The following is a 17852-nucleotide window of genomic DNA, read 5'->3' on the forward strand; positions in this document are numbered from 1 at the left end:
TGTGTAAAATACTGTCCTTCTGCTATATGAAAAAAGTATTTTTACGATTAAAAACAATTACTTATATATTTTTTCTCAAAATTCAAAATGTTGGCAGTTCACTGTGCAGTGATGAAGCGTTTCCCTCATAACTCATAAACTTGTTAACTTTTTCATGTTCTCTCTATTTTATTTTATTGCTGAAACTCGTGTTTACATTTCAACTACATTCCTTAATAAGTAATATTTTTTTTTCATTTTGTGTTAGAAGAAAATACTGATATTTGACCATTTTTTTTAAATTAATTTATTTTTTATCAGATAATCTATCAAAGGTAGAGAAGTGATCTTGCATCATATTGTAGATATGACATTCATAAATACACAAAAAAAATAATCACAGAATGTGGGATAGTTTTTGAGTTATGTGGGAAACGCTTCATCACTGCACAGTGAACTAAATTTTGAAAAAAAAAAATATATATATTTTTTTTTAAATTGTAAAAATATGTTTTTCATATATCAGAAGGGCAGTGTTTTACACATACTAATTTTTATTATTGTACAGGATACAGTAATCGAGAAAAAAAAATTGAATATTTCCAAAGGAAAGGCGTCTAAAGCGTGCGTACACTTGGTTTATCCTCCAATACAATAGATGATATCAAAATCTCAATTTTTTTTTAAATTGGCGCTTAGTCGGTTGATGCAAAACGCCGGTCATTTATGTGTACGAGTACTGTAGACAGTTCTATAACTCCCACCCAGGAATACCGGGTTTGTAAGGTAGGATAGATTTCTTGCATAATAAAATGCAATTACGTTGCCTTATATGTCGGAAATGAATAGTAAAATAAAATTACCGAAGGATTGTATCGAAAGTCATTCATTACACGATTGTACAATCAACAACTTTATAAGCACTGTAGAATATTATTTCTCTCTGTTTGGTGCGAGGTCGTACATGCGTTGCAATGCGGCTTGCGTCGGACCATTGAGGTCGGTGTTTTAACACTAAGCGAATGTAATAAAGAGATGGCTTAATTAAGACTACTTCATGGCGCCGGCGGATTAAAGCATCCTACCCTGGGGTTCGCATTAGTGCCAGACAGATGTCTCGTTGAGCTGTAGTTTCTTCTCTTCTCTACTAGAGCTTCCAGCATATCAGAAATGCTAGAAGAGGATTAGAATCCTTAATCCGAGCTCAATGAAATCTCATCAAAACAAGTGAAACCAGCGGATATGAACAAAAATTTGCAGGAATGTAGCCATCGTCACACCAACACCATTACCAACTTTGCTGTTAACTTATCAATACCATTAAAAAACTATTATTAAACACCATTCTTTCACTTCATAATTTATTTATCATCACCAGCACTGTCATTGACAACGCCAACATCACAAACAACACAATCCTTGCCATAATCAAATCCATTATCATCAAAACTACCATGCCAATATAGAACAAGATGTAAATTAACTTTCAATCATAATGATTCATAATCGTGATATTATAAATCAAGAAACAACCTATGTAGTGATTCCACATACAATAATAATTTGCTCTCTAATTACAGGACAGGCTAAACAATTATATGAACGTTTTCGCCGTGTTATGCATTTTCAGACAATATTGGCACTATCTAAATTTTACATAAGATTTGGTGCACATTAAATACTTCTGTTAAAATGTTAAAATTATATACAGTATAAAATAATGCAAAATGTTGTACATTGTAATTACAATAAAATCATTATTATTATTATTATTATTATTATTATTATTATTATTATTATTATTATTATTATTATTTATTAGGAAAGTCCAGGATAACAGAGAAGGTTTGGAATTGAACGGGTTACATCAGGTTCTTGTCTTTGTGGATGACGTGAAAATGTTAGGAGAAAATCGACAAACTATTAGGGAAAATACCGGAATTTTACTTGAAGCGAGAAAAGAGATAAGTTTGGAAGTAAATCCCGAAAAGACAAAGTATATGATTATGTCTCGTGACCAGAATATTGTACGAAATGGAAATATAAATTATTGGACATTTATCCTTTGAAGAGGTGGAAAAATTCAAATATCTTGGAGCAATACTAACAAATATAAATGACACTCAGGAGGAAATTAAACGCAGAATAAATATGCGAAATGCCTTTTATTATTTGGTTGAGAAGCTATTGTCATCAGTCTGCTGTCAAAAAAATCTGAAAGCTAGAAATTATAAAACAGTTATATTACCGGTTGTTCTGTATGGTTGTGAAACTTGGAATCTCACTTTGAGAGAGGAACAGAGGTTAAAGGTGATTGAGAATAAGGTGCTTAGGAAAATATTTGGGGCTAAGAGGGATGAAGTTACAGGAGAATGGAGAAAGTTACACAACGCAGAACTGGACGCATTGTATTCTTCAACTGACATAATTAGGAAAATTAAATCCAGACCTTTGAGATGGGCAGGGCATGTAGCACATATGGGCGAATCCAGAAATGCATATAGAATGTTAGTTGTAAGGCCGGAGGGAAAAAGACCTTTGGAGAGGCCGAGACGTAGATGGGAGGGTAATATTAAAATGGATTTGAGGGAGGTAGGATATGATGGTAGGGACTGGATTAATCTTGCTCAGGATAGGGACCAATGGCGGGCTTATGTGAGGGCGGCAATGAACCTCCGGGTTCCTTAAAAGTCGTAAGTAATAATAAATTACGAGGACGTTGATTCCGCGAAGATCAACACCTTAGTTTTATTATAAATTTAATGTCATTGTCAACTCCAACATAACAGGTTCATTCTTCACATTTGGATGTTACGAGTAAAGGATATCTGGTTAGAAGTAGATCCAAATAAATATAACTGGGATGTCATTTTCTGACAGACATTACATCATAGAGCTCAGAACCCTAAAGATTATCAGTGATTAATTCCTGTATATCTGTATGAGCCTACAGGAGACAAGTTTTTATTTTACTGCGACTGAGAGCTACTGAGCGCAGTACGCATTATGCTATTCGTTGTTTTCATCTGCTGTGGAGAAGTTTGCTAAGCGTACAAAAATATTGCATATCATTAATGAAATATAATTAACGTATGATTCTTTAGCGCTGTGTTGCCGCAGCATAAACTATGAACTATATACAGGGTGAGTCATGTGGAAAGATACATTGTGAGAGGGGTGATAATATTGGTGATTCTGAACAGAAACGTTTCTATGAACATAATTATACCCTGTTCTTAACAGAATCTCACATACAGCTGTTTGAAAATCACGCGAATCAGTCTCATGTCCTTCATCAGCATTTATATGCGGATACAACCAAAACTACATTAGGTTGTGGGATCAATGAAACGTATCCTGAGCGTTGGATCGGTCGCGGTGGAGTCATTGCTTGGCCACCGAGGTCACCCGACATTACTATATTGGATTACTGTGTGTAGAGTTGCCTTAAGAGCGAAGTCTACAAGCGCAAAGTGGAAACAAGGGAGGAACTTCTCGCTCGCATTTTACATGCTTGTGCTCAAGTAAAGGAATGTCTGAATCAGTTCAGATCAGCAACACAGCAGCTGTCTACAAGAACTGCAAAATGCATTGAAGTTGACGGTGGACTTTTTGAACATGTTCTGTAAAGAAAAATACTCAATTAAACAGATAAGGTAACAATATTTTAATTTACTATCACCTGCACTTTTCATGTTTCCCACTGTTTCCATTAGTTTTCACCGAAACCGTTAAGAACAGGACATGTTCATATAAACTCTTTTGTTCAGAATCACTAATATTATCATCCCTCAAACCATGTACCTTTACTCCTGACTCACCACGCATTGTAACATCAACACAACCACTCCTACAGAGAGCGAACAGAACTGCCGAACGTTCGGGAGGCGGTTTGCCGCGTGTTGCATGGCCTTCGTGCAGGTCACGCGCCGTCCATTCGACTTACATTATGAAAGCGAACGCTCTGTATATTTAAGTTATATTCTTAAGAAATCTTATGCAGCTGGTATAAAGTTCGTTAGAAATTATCTTCTGAATGAGCAAAAACTGTCTGGTTGTAGGCGATGATTATGTATGGCGTTGTTTGTTTTAAAATTATAATGTAGCTTTATTTTCCATTCATGAGAAGTGACGTCAGTGCGACAGTTGCCATCCTAGTCTAAAACAACTTTTAATTAGCGCATATTCTTCATGATAACAATTATCTCTATTCTGGTTCCGAATATAGATGTTAGTAACACCCAGTACTGCTGCGATTTTGCTGTCAAGGAGGCAAACTGTAATTTGGAGGGTGGAGGACCTTCCCTGGGTTAGACACGAGGCGCAGGCTTGTTTGTTCTCCGTCTCTGTGTTGCTATTGTAAGGTTTATGTAATTTGCGCTTAGCTTATTAAGGCTAGTTCACAATAAACCGGGAATGAGAACCAGAATGAAAACGAGAAGCAGAGGACGTGAATATGAAAATTTTTTATTCACAATAAACCGAGAACGTAGAAAACTATGCATATCGATATGCATGTCAATAACGATATGTAAAGTCGACATTACACATTCTGGTGTTATTTGTGTATAATTGACCAATAGCGTTCTCTCATGAGTACAAGGCAGTCAACATAAACATAGTTAACCAACTTCGAAATTTCAACTGAAACATTTCATTAGGTACGGTACTATAAATATGCCCATGCATCTTTATTATCACCTATTTTAAGTCTACCATAACGTAAAATAACTAGAAAAGAAACATTTGTAATAGAACAAAAATGAAGCATGAATATGTAGTGTGTAATACAACCTATACAGTAATAAACTATGATTCACTTACGATCGGTGTTCAAAGATCGGTGATCGGTGATGAAAGCCACGCATTCTCCTTCATTTTCTCATCTTTATACGAGGCGCGCCGCTTATCGTAAACGTGAGGATTTTCCTCAACACTCAATATTAGAATCTCGTCAAATAAAACTTGCTTCATGATGCACAGCACAGAACAAAATAATGCATAGGTTATGTCACGGTCTTCTTGCTACAAAATATACGACGACAAAATAGCTTTTAGATGGCAACAGAATGAATCTAGTGGGCTGTGATTGGAAACGTGAACGCCAAAGTTGAAACTTGGCCAACTCTCCGTTCCCGATCTCGGGCTCGGGGAAGCTTTTCGTTAATTGTGAATGCTCACATTTAAATGTACATATTTTAACAATTTTACCGTTTTCGTTTTCGTCCCGATTCTCGTTTCCGGTTTATTGTGAACCAGCCTTAATTTGGAGGGTGGAGGACCTTCCCTGGTTTAGACAGGAAGCGCAGGCTTGTTTGTTCTCCGTCTCTGTGTTGCTATTGTAAGGTTTATGTAATTTGCGCCAAGCTTATTATCGTGTGTACATGCGACTTGCTTGATGGGAAGGTGACATTTCTTATTAAAGATCGTATTGTTTGCCTAAGTGAATTCCTTGTACGGTCTGGTTGACAGAAACTGAATTATTCGCAGTGAACGCCGGTTTGAGATAGGCTTTTTACTTTCTCATTACACGAAGTATGAAGAGAAAATTATTGCGGTGCTGCAAAATTCAATTTCGAGGCTCGTGGAAATATACAGGTTGTTAACATTCCAATACCGAAAGCGTGGTTTTGAGCCTGGCGTCTGTCTGTGTACACGTGTACAGCGATACTTTCTGAATTGCTGCACGTATTTTGTTCACATTCAGTGTCTGCGAGTCAGTTCATCGGTGAATAAAATTATGCATGTAAAATTGAAGAATTCGCATTAAAAATTAATAAATCTTTGTTTGAAATGAAAAATAGAAAATTACAATCCAACGTGGATTAATTCGAGTATTCTCTGGTGATTTTTTTTTTTTTACATTAAGTAGAATCATCTGACAAATATTTCAGAATTTAGTCTTAAGTTTCTACTCGCTCAGGCAGAGTGAATGCACAAGTGGTGAAAAATCCTCTTTTCATAACTATTAACGGTCACTTATTGTAAACTGTTACGTCTTAGGGAGTGCCCAGAAGCAAGATCTTGTAGAAGTTGGTCAGATATCTAACTTTTTGAATTAAAATGACTATATCGTTTATATGACGTCATTCTGTTTTCGACCAATGAAGTGTAATGAAATTTTGAATTCCAACCAATCACAGTCAGACTTCGCGATAATTTTTGCAGCTAGATTTATCGCTTTCAATTTATCCCATGGTCTTCTTTTGTTTAGTCGTCGCCAACTGTTTCCCCGTGAATTGATGATCATGAATACTTTAAGATGCAACTACACGGTTAAACTTTTCTTTCAACTTTAAAGCAATGAATTCAAGATTGATATTTAATATTAATTAATATATTTGCGCAGTGAAGACGACGTTCAAAACAGCGCACAATGTAGACACCAAATCTTCATGCATCGTAAGTGAACGTACCTTTTAAACTTGATTCTTTCAATATTCTTCCCACATTGCACGCATACAAGATTGGAATATTGAACTGTGTAGATCACTGCGTATGGTGTAGATGCAGCTTTAGTTCCGTTACACACTACAGCGAGAAAGCGTTTGTCGAGCTATAAAAAAATGCTTTCGTGTAGCACTGATTGTAACGGTCGAAATAAGACACTGCTGACATTGATCCTGCTCCCACAGGTAACATAGCCAATAAGTAGTCTATAAAATTGTATCTTGTGAATGAAATGAAACATTTAATAGAAAGTCAGATGTTCAAATTTATGTAACATCATCGCATATCAAACTCAGTGACCTTGCATAGTAATAATAAGGTCTTTTCATCAAACTGCCTTCCGTATGGGGTAATAAAATTCGTATTTTAATTAGGCCTATGTATACAGAGATGGCTTCACTGTGTAGCAACATGTCTCGCTGTGAATACATAAAAATTGGTATATAGCTGTCCCCACTGTTACTGTTAAATTAAATTATGATTTCAGCAGATAGTGAAAATGTATTTATGTTATAATAATAAGAGAAAAGTGCAGTACATGTAATTAACATTGTTAAACTTGTATTTCGCTTTTCGCAATTGGCATTACTGAATAATAACGCCGAATTTCTTTATTCCAGTAATCGATATTCATCTACGAGTATTTCAACTTCACAGTGTCTGAATAGGTTAAGTATTCGTTAATAAACAATTATTAACATTTTGTGAACGAATTTTGGGGATATATTATTTACATTTTTATTTTATTCACGAAATAGTCCTAATAAATGCCACTAATCTCGGACCTCTCGTGACATTACTACAGAATACTTCTTTTTTGTGAGATGTAGAAAGTGTCAGCTTATTTGGGTATGTAGTAAACGATTTCATATATATATAATATATAGGGTGTTTAAAAAATACGGGGCATAATTTAAGGTATGTATTTCCCACATGTAGACAATCAAAATAGTTCATTACAACATGTGTCCGGAAATGCTTCATTTCCGAGTTATGGCCTTCACAACATTGAAATTCACCGGAACGTTTTTCTTTCCGCAGGTCGTTGTCATTACAGAATATGTTCAAAATGTCCACCTCCTGCTTGAATATAGACCTCACATCGATGTCTCATTGACCTGCGAACACGATCCCAAACTCCAGGAGTATTGCATATGTCCTCAGAACATGCCACAATTCGATTCCGAAGGGATTTCAAATCAGGCACCGGAGATGAATAAACCAATGATTTTAAATGGCCCCACAAGTAGAAATCGAGAGGGTTCAGATCAGGTGAACGTGGAGGTCAAGCAATTGGGCCACCTCTACCTATCCATCGCATCGATCAGGAAACCTTCGATCCAAGTACCGGCTAGCCGTACGACTGAAGTGTGCAGGAGCGCCATCATGCAAGATGTGAATGTGTTGACGATTGATCAGTGGAGTGTCTTCTAAAACATGAGGTATGGTGTTTTCCAGGAAGTTTGTGTACGCCTGCCCCGTAAGTCTGTTTACAAGTACATGGGGTCCAACTAATCGATCACCAATGATACTGGCCCACATGTTGAGGGAGAACCGCACCTGGTGATGAGATGGAACAGTTGCACGTGGGTTTTCATACGCCTATACATGCTGATTGCGGAAATTTGTTATGCCATCTCGTGTGAACTGTGCTTCATCTGTAAATAATATTAAGGCAGGAAAGTTCGGATTTACACCACACTGCTGCAAGAACCACTGACAGAACCTAACTCGTGCAGGGTGATCTGCTGGTGACAGGGCCTGTACACGTTGCAAATGATAAGGATACAATTGATACTCTTTCAGCAGTCTCCAGACAGTCGTATGAGGAACATTGACTTGCAACGCTACCCTTCGTGTGCTGATAGAAGGAGTCATGTTCACAGCCTCCAGAATCTCCTCCTGTACTTCTGGAGGTCGTCCCCTTCCCAAACCAGGAGAGTTAAATTTTCCATACTCGCACAGACGGTAATGGAGACGTACAAATATCTTCCGATCTGGACATTGTCTCTGTGGGTACCTCTCCTGGTACAAACGACGAGCCAGCGCAGCATTGCCGTCCGCCTTACCGTCCATGAAGTGTATCTCTGCCAGCTCTTGATTTGAATACATGTCGCACAGTCTAACGCCTACACAACACTGAATGTAACCTTCGCCTCGGAATGAACTGTCAGAGTGCCCTCTTAATGTCTCCTTTGACGGCAAAGACCTGCGGAAAGAAAAACGTTCCGGTGAATTTCAATGTTGTGAAGGCCATAACTCGGAAATAAAGCATTTCCGGACACATGTTGTAATGAACTATTTTGATTGTCTACATGTGGGAAATACATACCTGAAATTATGCCCCGTATTTTTAAACATCCTGTATATATATGTCTTTGAATAATAGTTCAAGAAATATCTGTAAACTAACAGTTCTCAACCTTTTTTAATGGAGTACCACTATTTTTAACTTAGGGAATTTCCAGTACCACTAACCAAATTTATTATGGGTAAACATAATGTGTCGCTCCCAGGGTTAGAATAACCATTTCTGTGCTCCAATGTAATAATTAAGTGCTTCATTTAGGAGTGTTTAATCAAGAAACAGTAGTTGCATTTATAGAATGGAGTATTCCATAAAATATACAGAAAACTTTTATATTTCTATATTTTGTGATAATTTATATTTTTATTTCAAGCTTTAAGTACCACCCAGTAGTGGCTCGCGTACCACCATAAGTTGAGAACCGCTGCTGTAAACTTAAACATCATTATCAACGCAATAAAGAAACTGAATTGTTGCGAAAATTTTGAAACTTATAACGGCAAAGTTTGACTCTTTTGTGACACGTTTCCTGAATTTGTGATAAGATATAGAAATTGTACTACCCATCACTGGATCGTAGGGTTAAAACAGTTGGACTCTTCTTTCATTTCTATTATTGCATAGCACTGCCAATAGCTTTTTCTAGGTATTATAATCGTTTTCCTATTTGCTTCCTTTCTTAAGAGATTCCTGATTCGATTTTCGGCGAGGACAGATTAGTGCTTCCCTCTTAGAATATCCTTTCCTTGATTTTTTTAACGATTCTTGAACTATTGAACCTTTGTGTGATAGACCAGTGTTTCTCGACCGCCGGGCCCTCACACCAATTGAGGGGTTACGTGGACTAACAAGTGACTTTAAGTCGTTATTTCACAGATCACATTTTCCGACACTCTCTTGTGTGCTTTATATTGTAACAAAATCTTGTTTCTCTACCCTATTCCTAAAGGGCAGCAGAAGCAGCGTTGTATGAGTATGCGAGAGATCCGTCATCCTGTAGCTGGTTCTTACAGTGTGTCTAGCGGCTCGACTGGCAACGTGCGTTGCCTCTGTTCAGTGTGAACATAAATGCAGACCGATTCTGACAATGGAAGTGGTGATGTGTGTGGAAGTAAAGAGGTGTGAAAAGAAAAATAAGGAAAAATAGTTGGAAAAAGAAAAGTGCACAGAAGAAACGTAATTCCGGTAAAAGTTACATTTCAAGGAGCGGTAAAACAAAATCCGCTAAACGATATGGTGTTGTAAAAATATGTTGTAAATTGAATTGTGCAGGTAAATTCAGTCATCTTGATCAGCAGTGACTTTCCAGTGGATTCTGGAGTATTGGAGAAAAACAACTGCAGGACACAATGTTGTCAGGTTACATTGAAAAAAAAAAAAAAACCTTTCCGTAACACAAAGAAACTTAGGTCTGGAAGAACTCGTTAGTATTCATTTGTATGCAACGTGAAATTAGAGGGCACTAATGTAACTGTATGTAAAGGATTTTTACTGAAAGTGTTGCAAATTACAGAAGCCCGTATGAAAACATGTCAGCAAGCTTTGAAAGTGGAAAACACACAAATCGACCAAGGAAGATTGCACTGCACCTGGACAGATATAGGCCTATTCAGATTTAAAAGTGCAATGATGGATCTGAAGTCACAGATGAAGATGAATGAAAACCATGTTTGTTTTGTACATTAAATTTCAATTTTAAAAACACATAACTTTTTATTTGGTATCATAAAAATGTGTGAACAAAGGTCAACATAGTTCAAATATTAATATGTCTTTAATTTAACTTATTTAATAAAATCATTAATTAATTTTGTATATGTTATTTTCACAGTATAGTACGAAAAAATAGAGTTTATTTATGCATTTGTGATATTGTGCAGTAAAGTACAAAGTTAATAGAAGTGTTTGTATTCTTATGTTACATAAGATTCTCCGATAGAAACCATTTATTGGTGTTCTGTGGACTAACAGCTTAAAAGGAAGTCGCTTTAACATTTTTTTTAAATATTGTAGTTCAATAATAGCCATTACTTGGTTACATTTTTGTGTTTAAGGAATGCTATATTGATAATATGTATTTTAAAAGTTTGATGGAATATCACAGGAACACACAAAAAGTAATATCGTAATTTTCAACTTCAGTTTACTCAAAAGTATGGTTTTGCACATAAGCTGTTAGTCCTCGTAACCCCTCAATTAAACCGGGCCGCAAAATATTTTCCTGGAATTCGTCATTTCACTTTTCTAAGCATTTTTCACGAATACATATTTTATTGCGGAAATATTCTTAGAAGAATAAGTTTTATTTTCTTCGTGATCATTTATGAGAATGAGATCGGAAAGAGGAATAAAGCCAACTCTCCAGGCTGATTATAATTATATGCTTGTCGTGGTAATTAAATTATTAACCGAATATCTAGAGCATCTGTGTCCTGAGGTAGGTTCTGATTTAAACCCCGACGAATCCGGTTGGTGAAGATTTAGAATACATCTTCTCGTTATTTCATTTTCCATAAGTTATCGCCATGTTAATAATAGTTTTATTTATTTTCCCTGGCAGAGTTAAGGCCATCAGGCCTTCTCTTCCACTCAACCAGGATCAAATCACATACAGAAAAAATACATACCGGTATACAAATATGAACTTAAAAATAATAATAAACATAATTAAGTAAAAAAGAGAGATTGAATACATATACACAATCAGTATTAACTTTGAAATAACAATAATAAAAAATATATATGTAATAAAAAAAAGAGACTGAATACAAAATCACAAACAGAAAAATACATTCTAGTATACAAATATTAACTTAAAAGAAAAAAAAAAGGATTAATACATATGAATATTATCTCACAACTAAAGGAATAGTACAATTAGTATGATCAGCACAGCACGTGTTACATTGAGACAATGACAATTATCTAGATATTAGTGTTAATGGAAAAATAAAGTAATGACTGTGTAAAATAATAATAATAATAATAATAATAATAATAATAATAATAATAAATAAAAATTATACCTAAAAACTAGTTCTGTGCATTTAAAATATTTCTAAACAACCTAATTTTAAACAACTGAGGACTAAGACTACCCCTGATTTCCAGCGGCAGTGAATTCCATGAGCGGGCCATGGCTATTGAGAAAGAACTTGAGTACAGAGATGTCTGATGACGTGGTATTGATAGTAACAGATTGTGCTGTGAACGTGTATTACGATTATGATTTGAAGCTAGGAGAGTAAACCGAGAGGCAAGGTAGTTGGGTGTGGAATCATGCATAATTCGATATAGCAGGCAAAGAGAATGTACTAATCGTCGATCTTGCGAGCGGAGCCAGGAGAGTCGTAGAAAATATTCCGATATATGATCATGTCGGCGGATATTGAAAATAAATCGGACGCAGACATTATGTACTCGTTGAAGTTTTTGAGAAAGTTCAGCACTTAGGTCGCTATATAAAACATCACAATAGTCAAAGTGAGGCATTACAAGGGTCTGTACTAGAATTTGTTTGAGTTTAGTAGGAAGGAAATTTTTCAGGCGTTTCAAAGATTATTGGTTATTGGTGCAGAAAATAAAGATAACATGTTACGTAAAGTGAGATTCCAAATAGAACATGTTGAATGTGACACCTAGGTATTCTGATGATGTCAAGATCTAAAACCAATCAAAGTGCTTGAAAAGAACAACAAATTTCACAGAACTTTTTGATCAAGTATTGTCTCTTTAATTAAATTCAAATTTGGATTGACTTGTTCCTTGACTGTTGGATTTATGAAATGTGTCTGTTTCTCATTCAAATTTAAACTTAATTTTCATTAATCCATTTTTTTATTTTCATGCTGAAGTGTTTTCCGAATGCTGAGGAGGATACATTCGCCTTTCCGATTAACTATCAGAATTTGCGATGAATATACTCAAGTGTTTTAAGTTTCTCGTTATAGTTGATTGTGAACGATATTTTTAAAGGAAATGTTTCGCCCGATATTATTGTGATACATAACGCACCCCCAGTAAAATAGTGTCTTAACTCGAAAATTGTGATTTGTAAAGATATGCTATTTCCTAATAAAATACTGCTGTAAAAATATTTTGTGCGAGATCGTGCGTATTTGCTTGTTTTCCGCACAGAACCAATACGCGGTAAGTGTGAAATACCACATTCAGTATTCCCAACGTAACACACATAACAATTTCCCTCTTCTTACCGCTTAAGCGCGACATTCATTTTACTGCTTTAGGCTTTTAACATATTATTTTTAGAGACGTTTAACATAGTAATAATTATAAATTGGAAACTTACCACTGCAATTTCACCTAAATTGCAATGTTAATTATTGTTTTTAAATATTTGCAAAAATTAAGTAAAATCTACTACTCCACGAAACTTATTGCATTCCTGATACAAGTAACATTAAGGAAGCCGTGAAAAAATCAACAAGATTCCAGATGCCGATGTTATTACTGCAATATGTTATGTAAATAATATTGTTAAAATATTAAAATGAAAAATAAATCATTACATAACCTTACCGTTTGTTTTAAGTTCGCATTTATAGACTGGGGGGAAAAAAAGACAGACGTATATCACGGCCTGCTGGAATATAGTAACCATAGCAAACATTTTATAGCAACAATTTGAAGATAGATATTTTTGTTTTTAAAAGTTGCCGTCATTAAACAGAAACCAACATGGAGATTTCATTGCAACTAATTAGAAATTCGTCTTTCAGGTATGTAATAAACGATCTTCGCACAAAATAATGTACGATACACGAGCGGTATGTTTGTTTTCATGTTCTCGGAAATTAAAAAAGCTCAACTACGTTTCGCTTTTTCAATCTTTTCCTCGAACATGAAAACTTTAACATACCGCTCTTGTAACGCATATTACTATTAATAAACAGATACCAAAACCTTTGATAATTTACTATTTTATTATTATTATTAGAATTTCATACCTTCGAACAGCGTTGGAAATAATTTACGAAAGTAATATCTGATTTTCGACCTATGACAGTATTTTACTGTGTGTGAGGTAAATACGGCTTCCCAGTGTTGCCTAAGTCTCTTATTTCTGTTACTACAGTTCGTATATTTTACCAAAATTTTCTTTTTCTTTCTTTCTTTCTTTCTTTCTTTCTTTCTTTCTTTCTTTCTTTCTTTCTTTCTTTCTTTCTTTCAACGAAAATACAATCATGATTCATGATGACCAAAAGTTGATTTTAATGTCGTCTGTCTGTTCATCTATATACAGTGTTTTCTCTTAAACTCTTGGTTGGAATCTGTTCATAATCATTATTTACGATTGAATGTATCCATTGCACATGAAAATAATATTATTTCAATAACAACATGGTTTTATGTTAAATATTTTATTGTAGAATTGTACAAAACTGTGATTTACTCAAAATGCACCTTATATATTTTTTCTAACACACTAAATACTGTAGTGTCGAATTAGACAGTATAGACTGCATACGTTTTTTTTAGTACTGTACTTACCCTATTTCGTGTTGTCGAAATTTGTCCTCTACTTTGAACGGGATATTAAAGTACACATGGCCGGAAAGATTGGAAAAGGAAAGTAATCTATATGGAATTTGAACCCACGACATGGCTTACACGTAGCATTAAAGCTGTTGTTAGGCGTTAGATAAATCACTGTCATCCGTACTTAATTTTTAATTATTGAAAAATATAGTCACTATGCTCGTATACCTAAGCGTTTCTCACATCTCCGAAAGCAAAGACCATTTTAAGAATAAAAAAAAATATATATATATATTTTTTTTTTGATCATATAATCTTCAGAAATGTTTCATATATAGTACATCTTTGTGAACCAATCTTCATAAAGCGCTGACATAAATGTTTTCAATATACTTCAAAAGATGTACGCTCTAAATACTAACTTCTAAAAATAGTGAGTTGTGTGTCTTGTGAAATCATTTCATTGTAGCCTATCTATTTTATTTGTATTATATTTTATATTGTGTATAATAGTTAGTTACGGTTGAATGGAAGAGAAGGCCTGACTGTCTAACCCTTACTTACTTATTGGCTTTTAAGGAACCCGGAGGTTCATTGCCGCCCTCACATAAGCCCGCCATTGGTCCCTATCCTGAGCAAGATTAATCCAGTCTCTATCATCATATCCCACCTCCCTCAAATCCATTTTAATATTATCTTCCCATCTACGTCTCGGCCTCCCTAAAGGTCCTTTTCCCTCCGGCCTTCCAACTAACACTTTATATGCATTTCTGGATTCGCCCATACGTGGTACATGCCCTGCCCATCTCAAACGTCTGGATTTAATGTTCCTAATTATGTCAGGTGAAGAATACAATCCGTGCAGTTTTGTGTTGTGTAACTTTCTCCATTCTCCTGTAACTTCATCCCTCTTAGCCCCAAATATTTTCCTAAGCACCTTATTCTCAAACACCCTTAACCCATGTTCCTCTCTCAAAGTGAGAGTCCAAGTTTCACAACCATAAAGAACAACCGGTAATATAACTGTTTTATAAATTCTAACTTTCAGATTTTTTGACAGCAGACTGGATTATAAAAGCTTCTCAACCGAATAATAACAGGCATTTCCCATATTTATTCTGTGTTTAATTTCCTCCCGAGTATCATTTATATTTGTTACTGTTGTTCCAAGATATTTCAACTTCTCTACCTCTTCAAAAGATAAATTTCCAATTTTTATATTTCCATTTGGTACAATATTCTCGTCACGAGACATAACCATATACTTTGTCTTTTCGGGATTTACTTCCAACCCTATTGTTTTACTTGCTTCAAGTAGAATTTCCGCGTTTTCATTAATCGTTTGTGGATTTTCTCCTAACATATTCACGTAATCCGCATAGACAAGCAGCTGATGTAACCCGTTCAATTCCGAACTCTCTCTGTTATCCTGGACTTTCGGTCTAACCCTACCAGACAAATAAAATAAATGAATGAATAAATAAATAAATAAATAAATAAATAAATAAATAAATAAATAAATAAATAGTTCAAATATAAGGTTATTAAAATTGTTATACAATCTAAATTAAAACTGATCAGATTTCGTAACTAATTACACGAATTGGATCTTTAATATATAAACATATCTATAGAAATCCAATTTTGTGTGTTCACAAAGCTATTAACTTACGTCTGCTCTGCGAGTTTCGTACACTTAAATGCACTCTTATTTTAAATTTTAAAAAATCAGGTTAATACTAGAAAATATGCATCGTATTTCTGCCCAGTTTAATATATAAAATATTAGTAGGAGTTTTCTTACAAATAAACCTCACTTGAAATTTGTTACCTGCTGGATGTGTCAGAGAACACACTATCTTGTCTTCCGGATATAGCGTAGTACTAGTATTTAGTCGCATGATGCATGGTTGTAACCGTGTTGAAGGAATTGGTCCATCACGTTGCAAGGTGCCCCAAGGTACGAGATCACATGGCATACATCAGTTTGTTGCATGCTTCCGGGGACAATAGAATCGCAGCGTTGCGTAATGCAGTGGAAATTTTATGAGAGCAGTAGCGAACAGGTTGACGATGGGAACAATTGTTTGTTTCTCCCGTCGGAAATGGAGCAGTGGCTGATTCGTTTGATTGCCTGGTGCTCACGTGTCTGATCTCTCTCGAGAGAGAGTCAGTGGATGGATGACAAGTTGTGCCAGTGTTGAAGCTTCTCAACTCATTGTGGGTTCCAATTATATCCATGCTTTGTGCTAGAACTGCTCATAAGGTTGTGAAGTGAACGGTGTAGAGGTTCAAGTGTTATCGTGTTTGGTTTAATACAAAGTGAATTTGTGATTCAGTTATTATTTTAGCCTGCAGGTAAGTGCTATATTGTGCAAAAAGCTGCCACTTTTAAAACTGCGAAGAATTTTGGAACGACTAAAGATTTTGCCTTCTTACTTGAACCCATTACGTTGTACTAAATGTAGGCCTATGCCAAAGTATAAATACAGATTTTCAGGAAATAAAAATTGCGTAGTCTGTTATTTACAAATCGTTGTAATATTGAAACGTTGAGATTTATTTGAATGACTATAAAGACATCAAATTTTAAATTGGGCAGCGGAAGTGTTGAGGCAGGTTCACAATAAACCGGAAACGAGAATCGGAACGAAAACGAAAACGGTAAAATTGTTAAAATGTGTACATTTAAATGTGAGTATTCACAATTAACGAAAAGCTTGCCGGAGCCCAGGATCGGGAACGGAGAGTTGGCCAAGTTTCAACTTTGGCGTTCACGTTTCCGATCACAGCCCACTAGATTCATTCTATTGCCATCTAAAAGCTATTTTGTCGTCATATATCTTGTAGCAAGAAGACCGTGACATAACCTATGCATTATTTTGTTCTGTGCTGTGCATCATGAAGCAAGTTTTATTTGATGAGGTTCTAATATTGAGTGTTGAGGAAAATCCTCACCTTTACGATAAGCGGCACGCCTCGTATAAAGATGAGAAAATGAAGGAGAATACGTGGCTTTCAATACTGCATCTTTGAACACCGATCGTAAGTGAATAATATTTTATTACTGTATTGGTTGTATTACACACTACATATTCATGCTTCAATTCAATAACTACTGTTGTGCTCATTTTTGTTCTATTACAAACGTTTCTTCTCTAATTATTTTACGTTATGGTAGACTTAAAATAGGTTGTGATAATAAAGATGCATGGGCATATTTATAGTACCGTACCTAATGAAATGTTTCAGATGAAATTTCGAAGTTGGTTAACCTGTGTTTATGTTGGCTGCCTTGTACTCATGAGAGAACGTCATTGGTCAAGTATACACAAATAACATCAGAATGCGTAATATCGACTTTACATATCGTTATTGACATTCATATCGATATGCATAGTCGTCTACGTTCTCGGTTTATTGTGAATAAAAAATTTTCATATTCACGTCCTCTGCTTCTCGTTTACATTCTGGTTCTCGTTCACGGTTTATTGTGAACCAGCCTTTACTGTCTTAATTAATTTGAAAACACCTAATGGGAAGAAAATCGAAGTAATATTGGAAGAAATATAGTACACGGAAAATGCTATGATAAAATATATTAATATATTTGACT

At 35.2% G+C, this 17852-nt stretch overlaps 1 protein-coding gene and 1 long non-coding RNA gene across 6 annotated transcripts in view; both read left to right on the top strand.

Annotated features, from left to right (window-relative positions):
- Positions 1-17852, top strand: part of jvl (javelin-like) — a 569361-nt gene that overhangs the window by 143984 nt on the left and 407525 nt on the right. The window lies entirely within an intron of this gene.
- Positions 16312-17852, top strand: part of LOC138710929 (uncharacterized) — a 123582-nt gene continuing 122041 nt past the window's right edge. Inside the window, exon 1 of the long non-coding RNA XR_011335325.1 lies at positions 16312-16594. This is a non-coding gene — a long non-coding RNA (uncharacterized lncRNA). The remainder of the gene's footprint in view (positions 16595-17852) is intronic.

The sequence above is a fragment of the Periplaneta americana genome, chromosome 12 (genome assembly GCF_040183065.1).
Source record: "Periplaneta americana isolate PAMFEO1 chromosome 12, P.americana_PAMFEO1_priV1, whole genome shotgun sequence".
Taxonomy (NCBI): Eukaryota; Metazoa; Arthropoda; class Insecta; order Blattodea; family Blattidae; genus Periplaneta; species Periplaneta americana.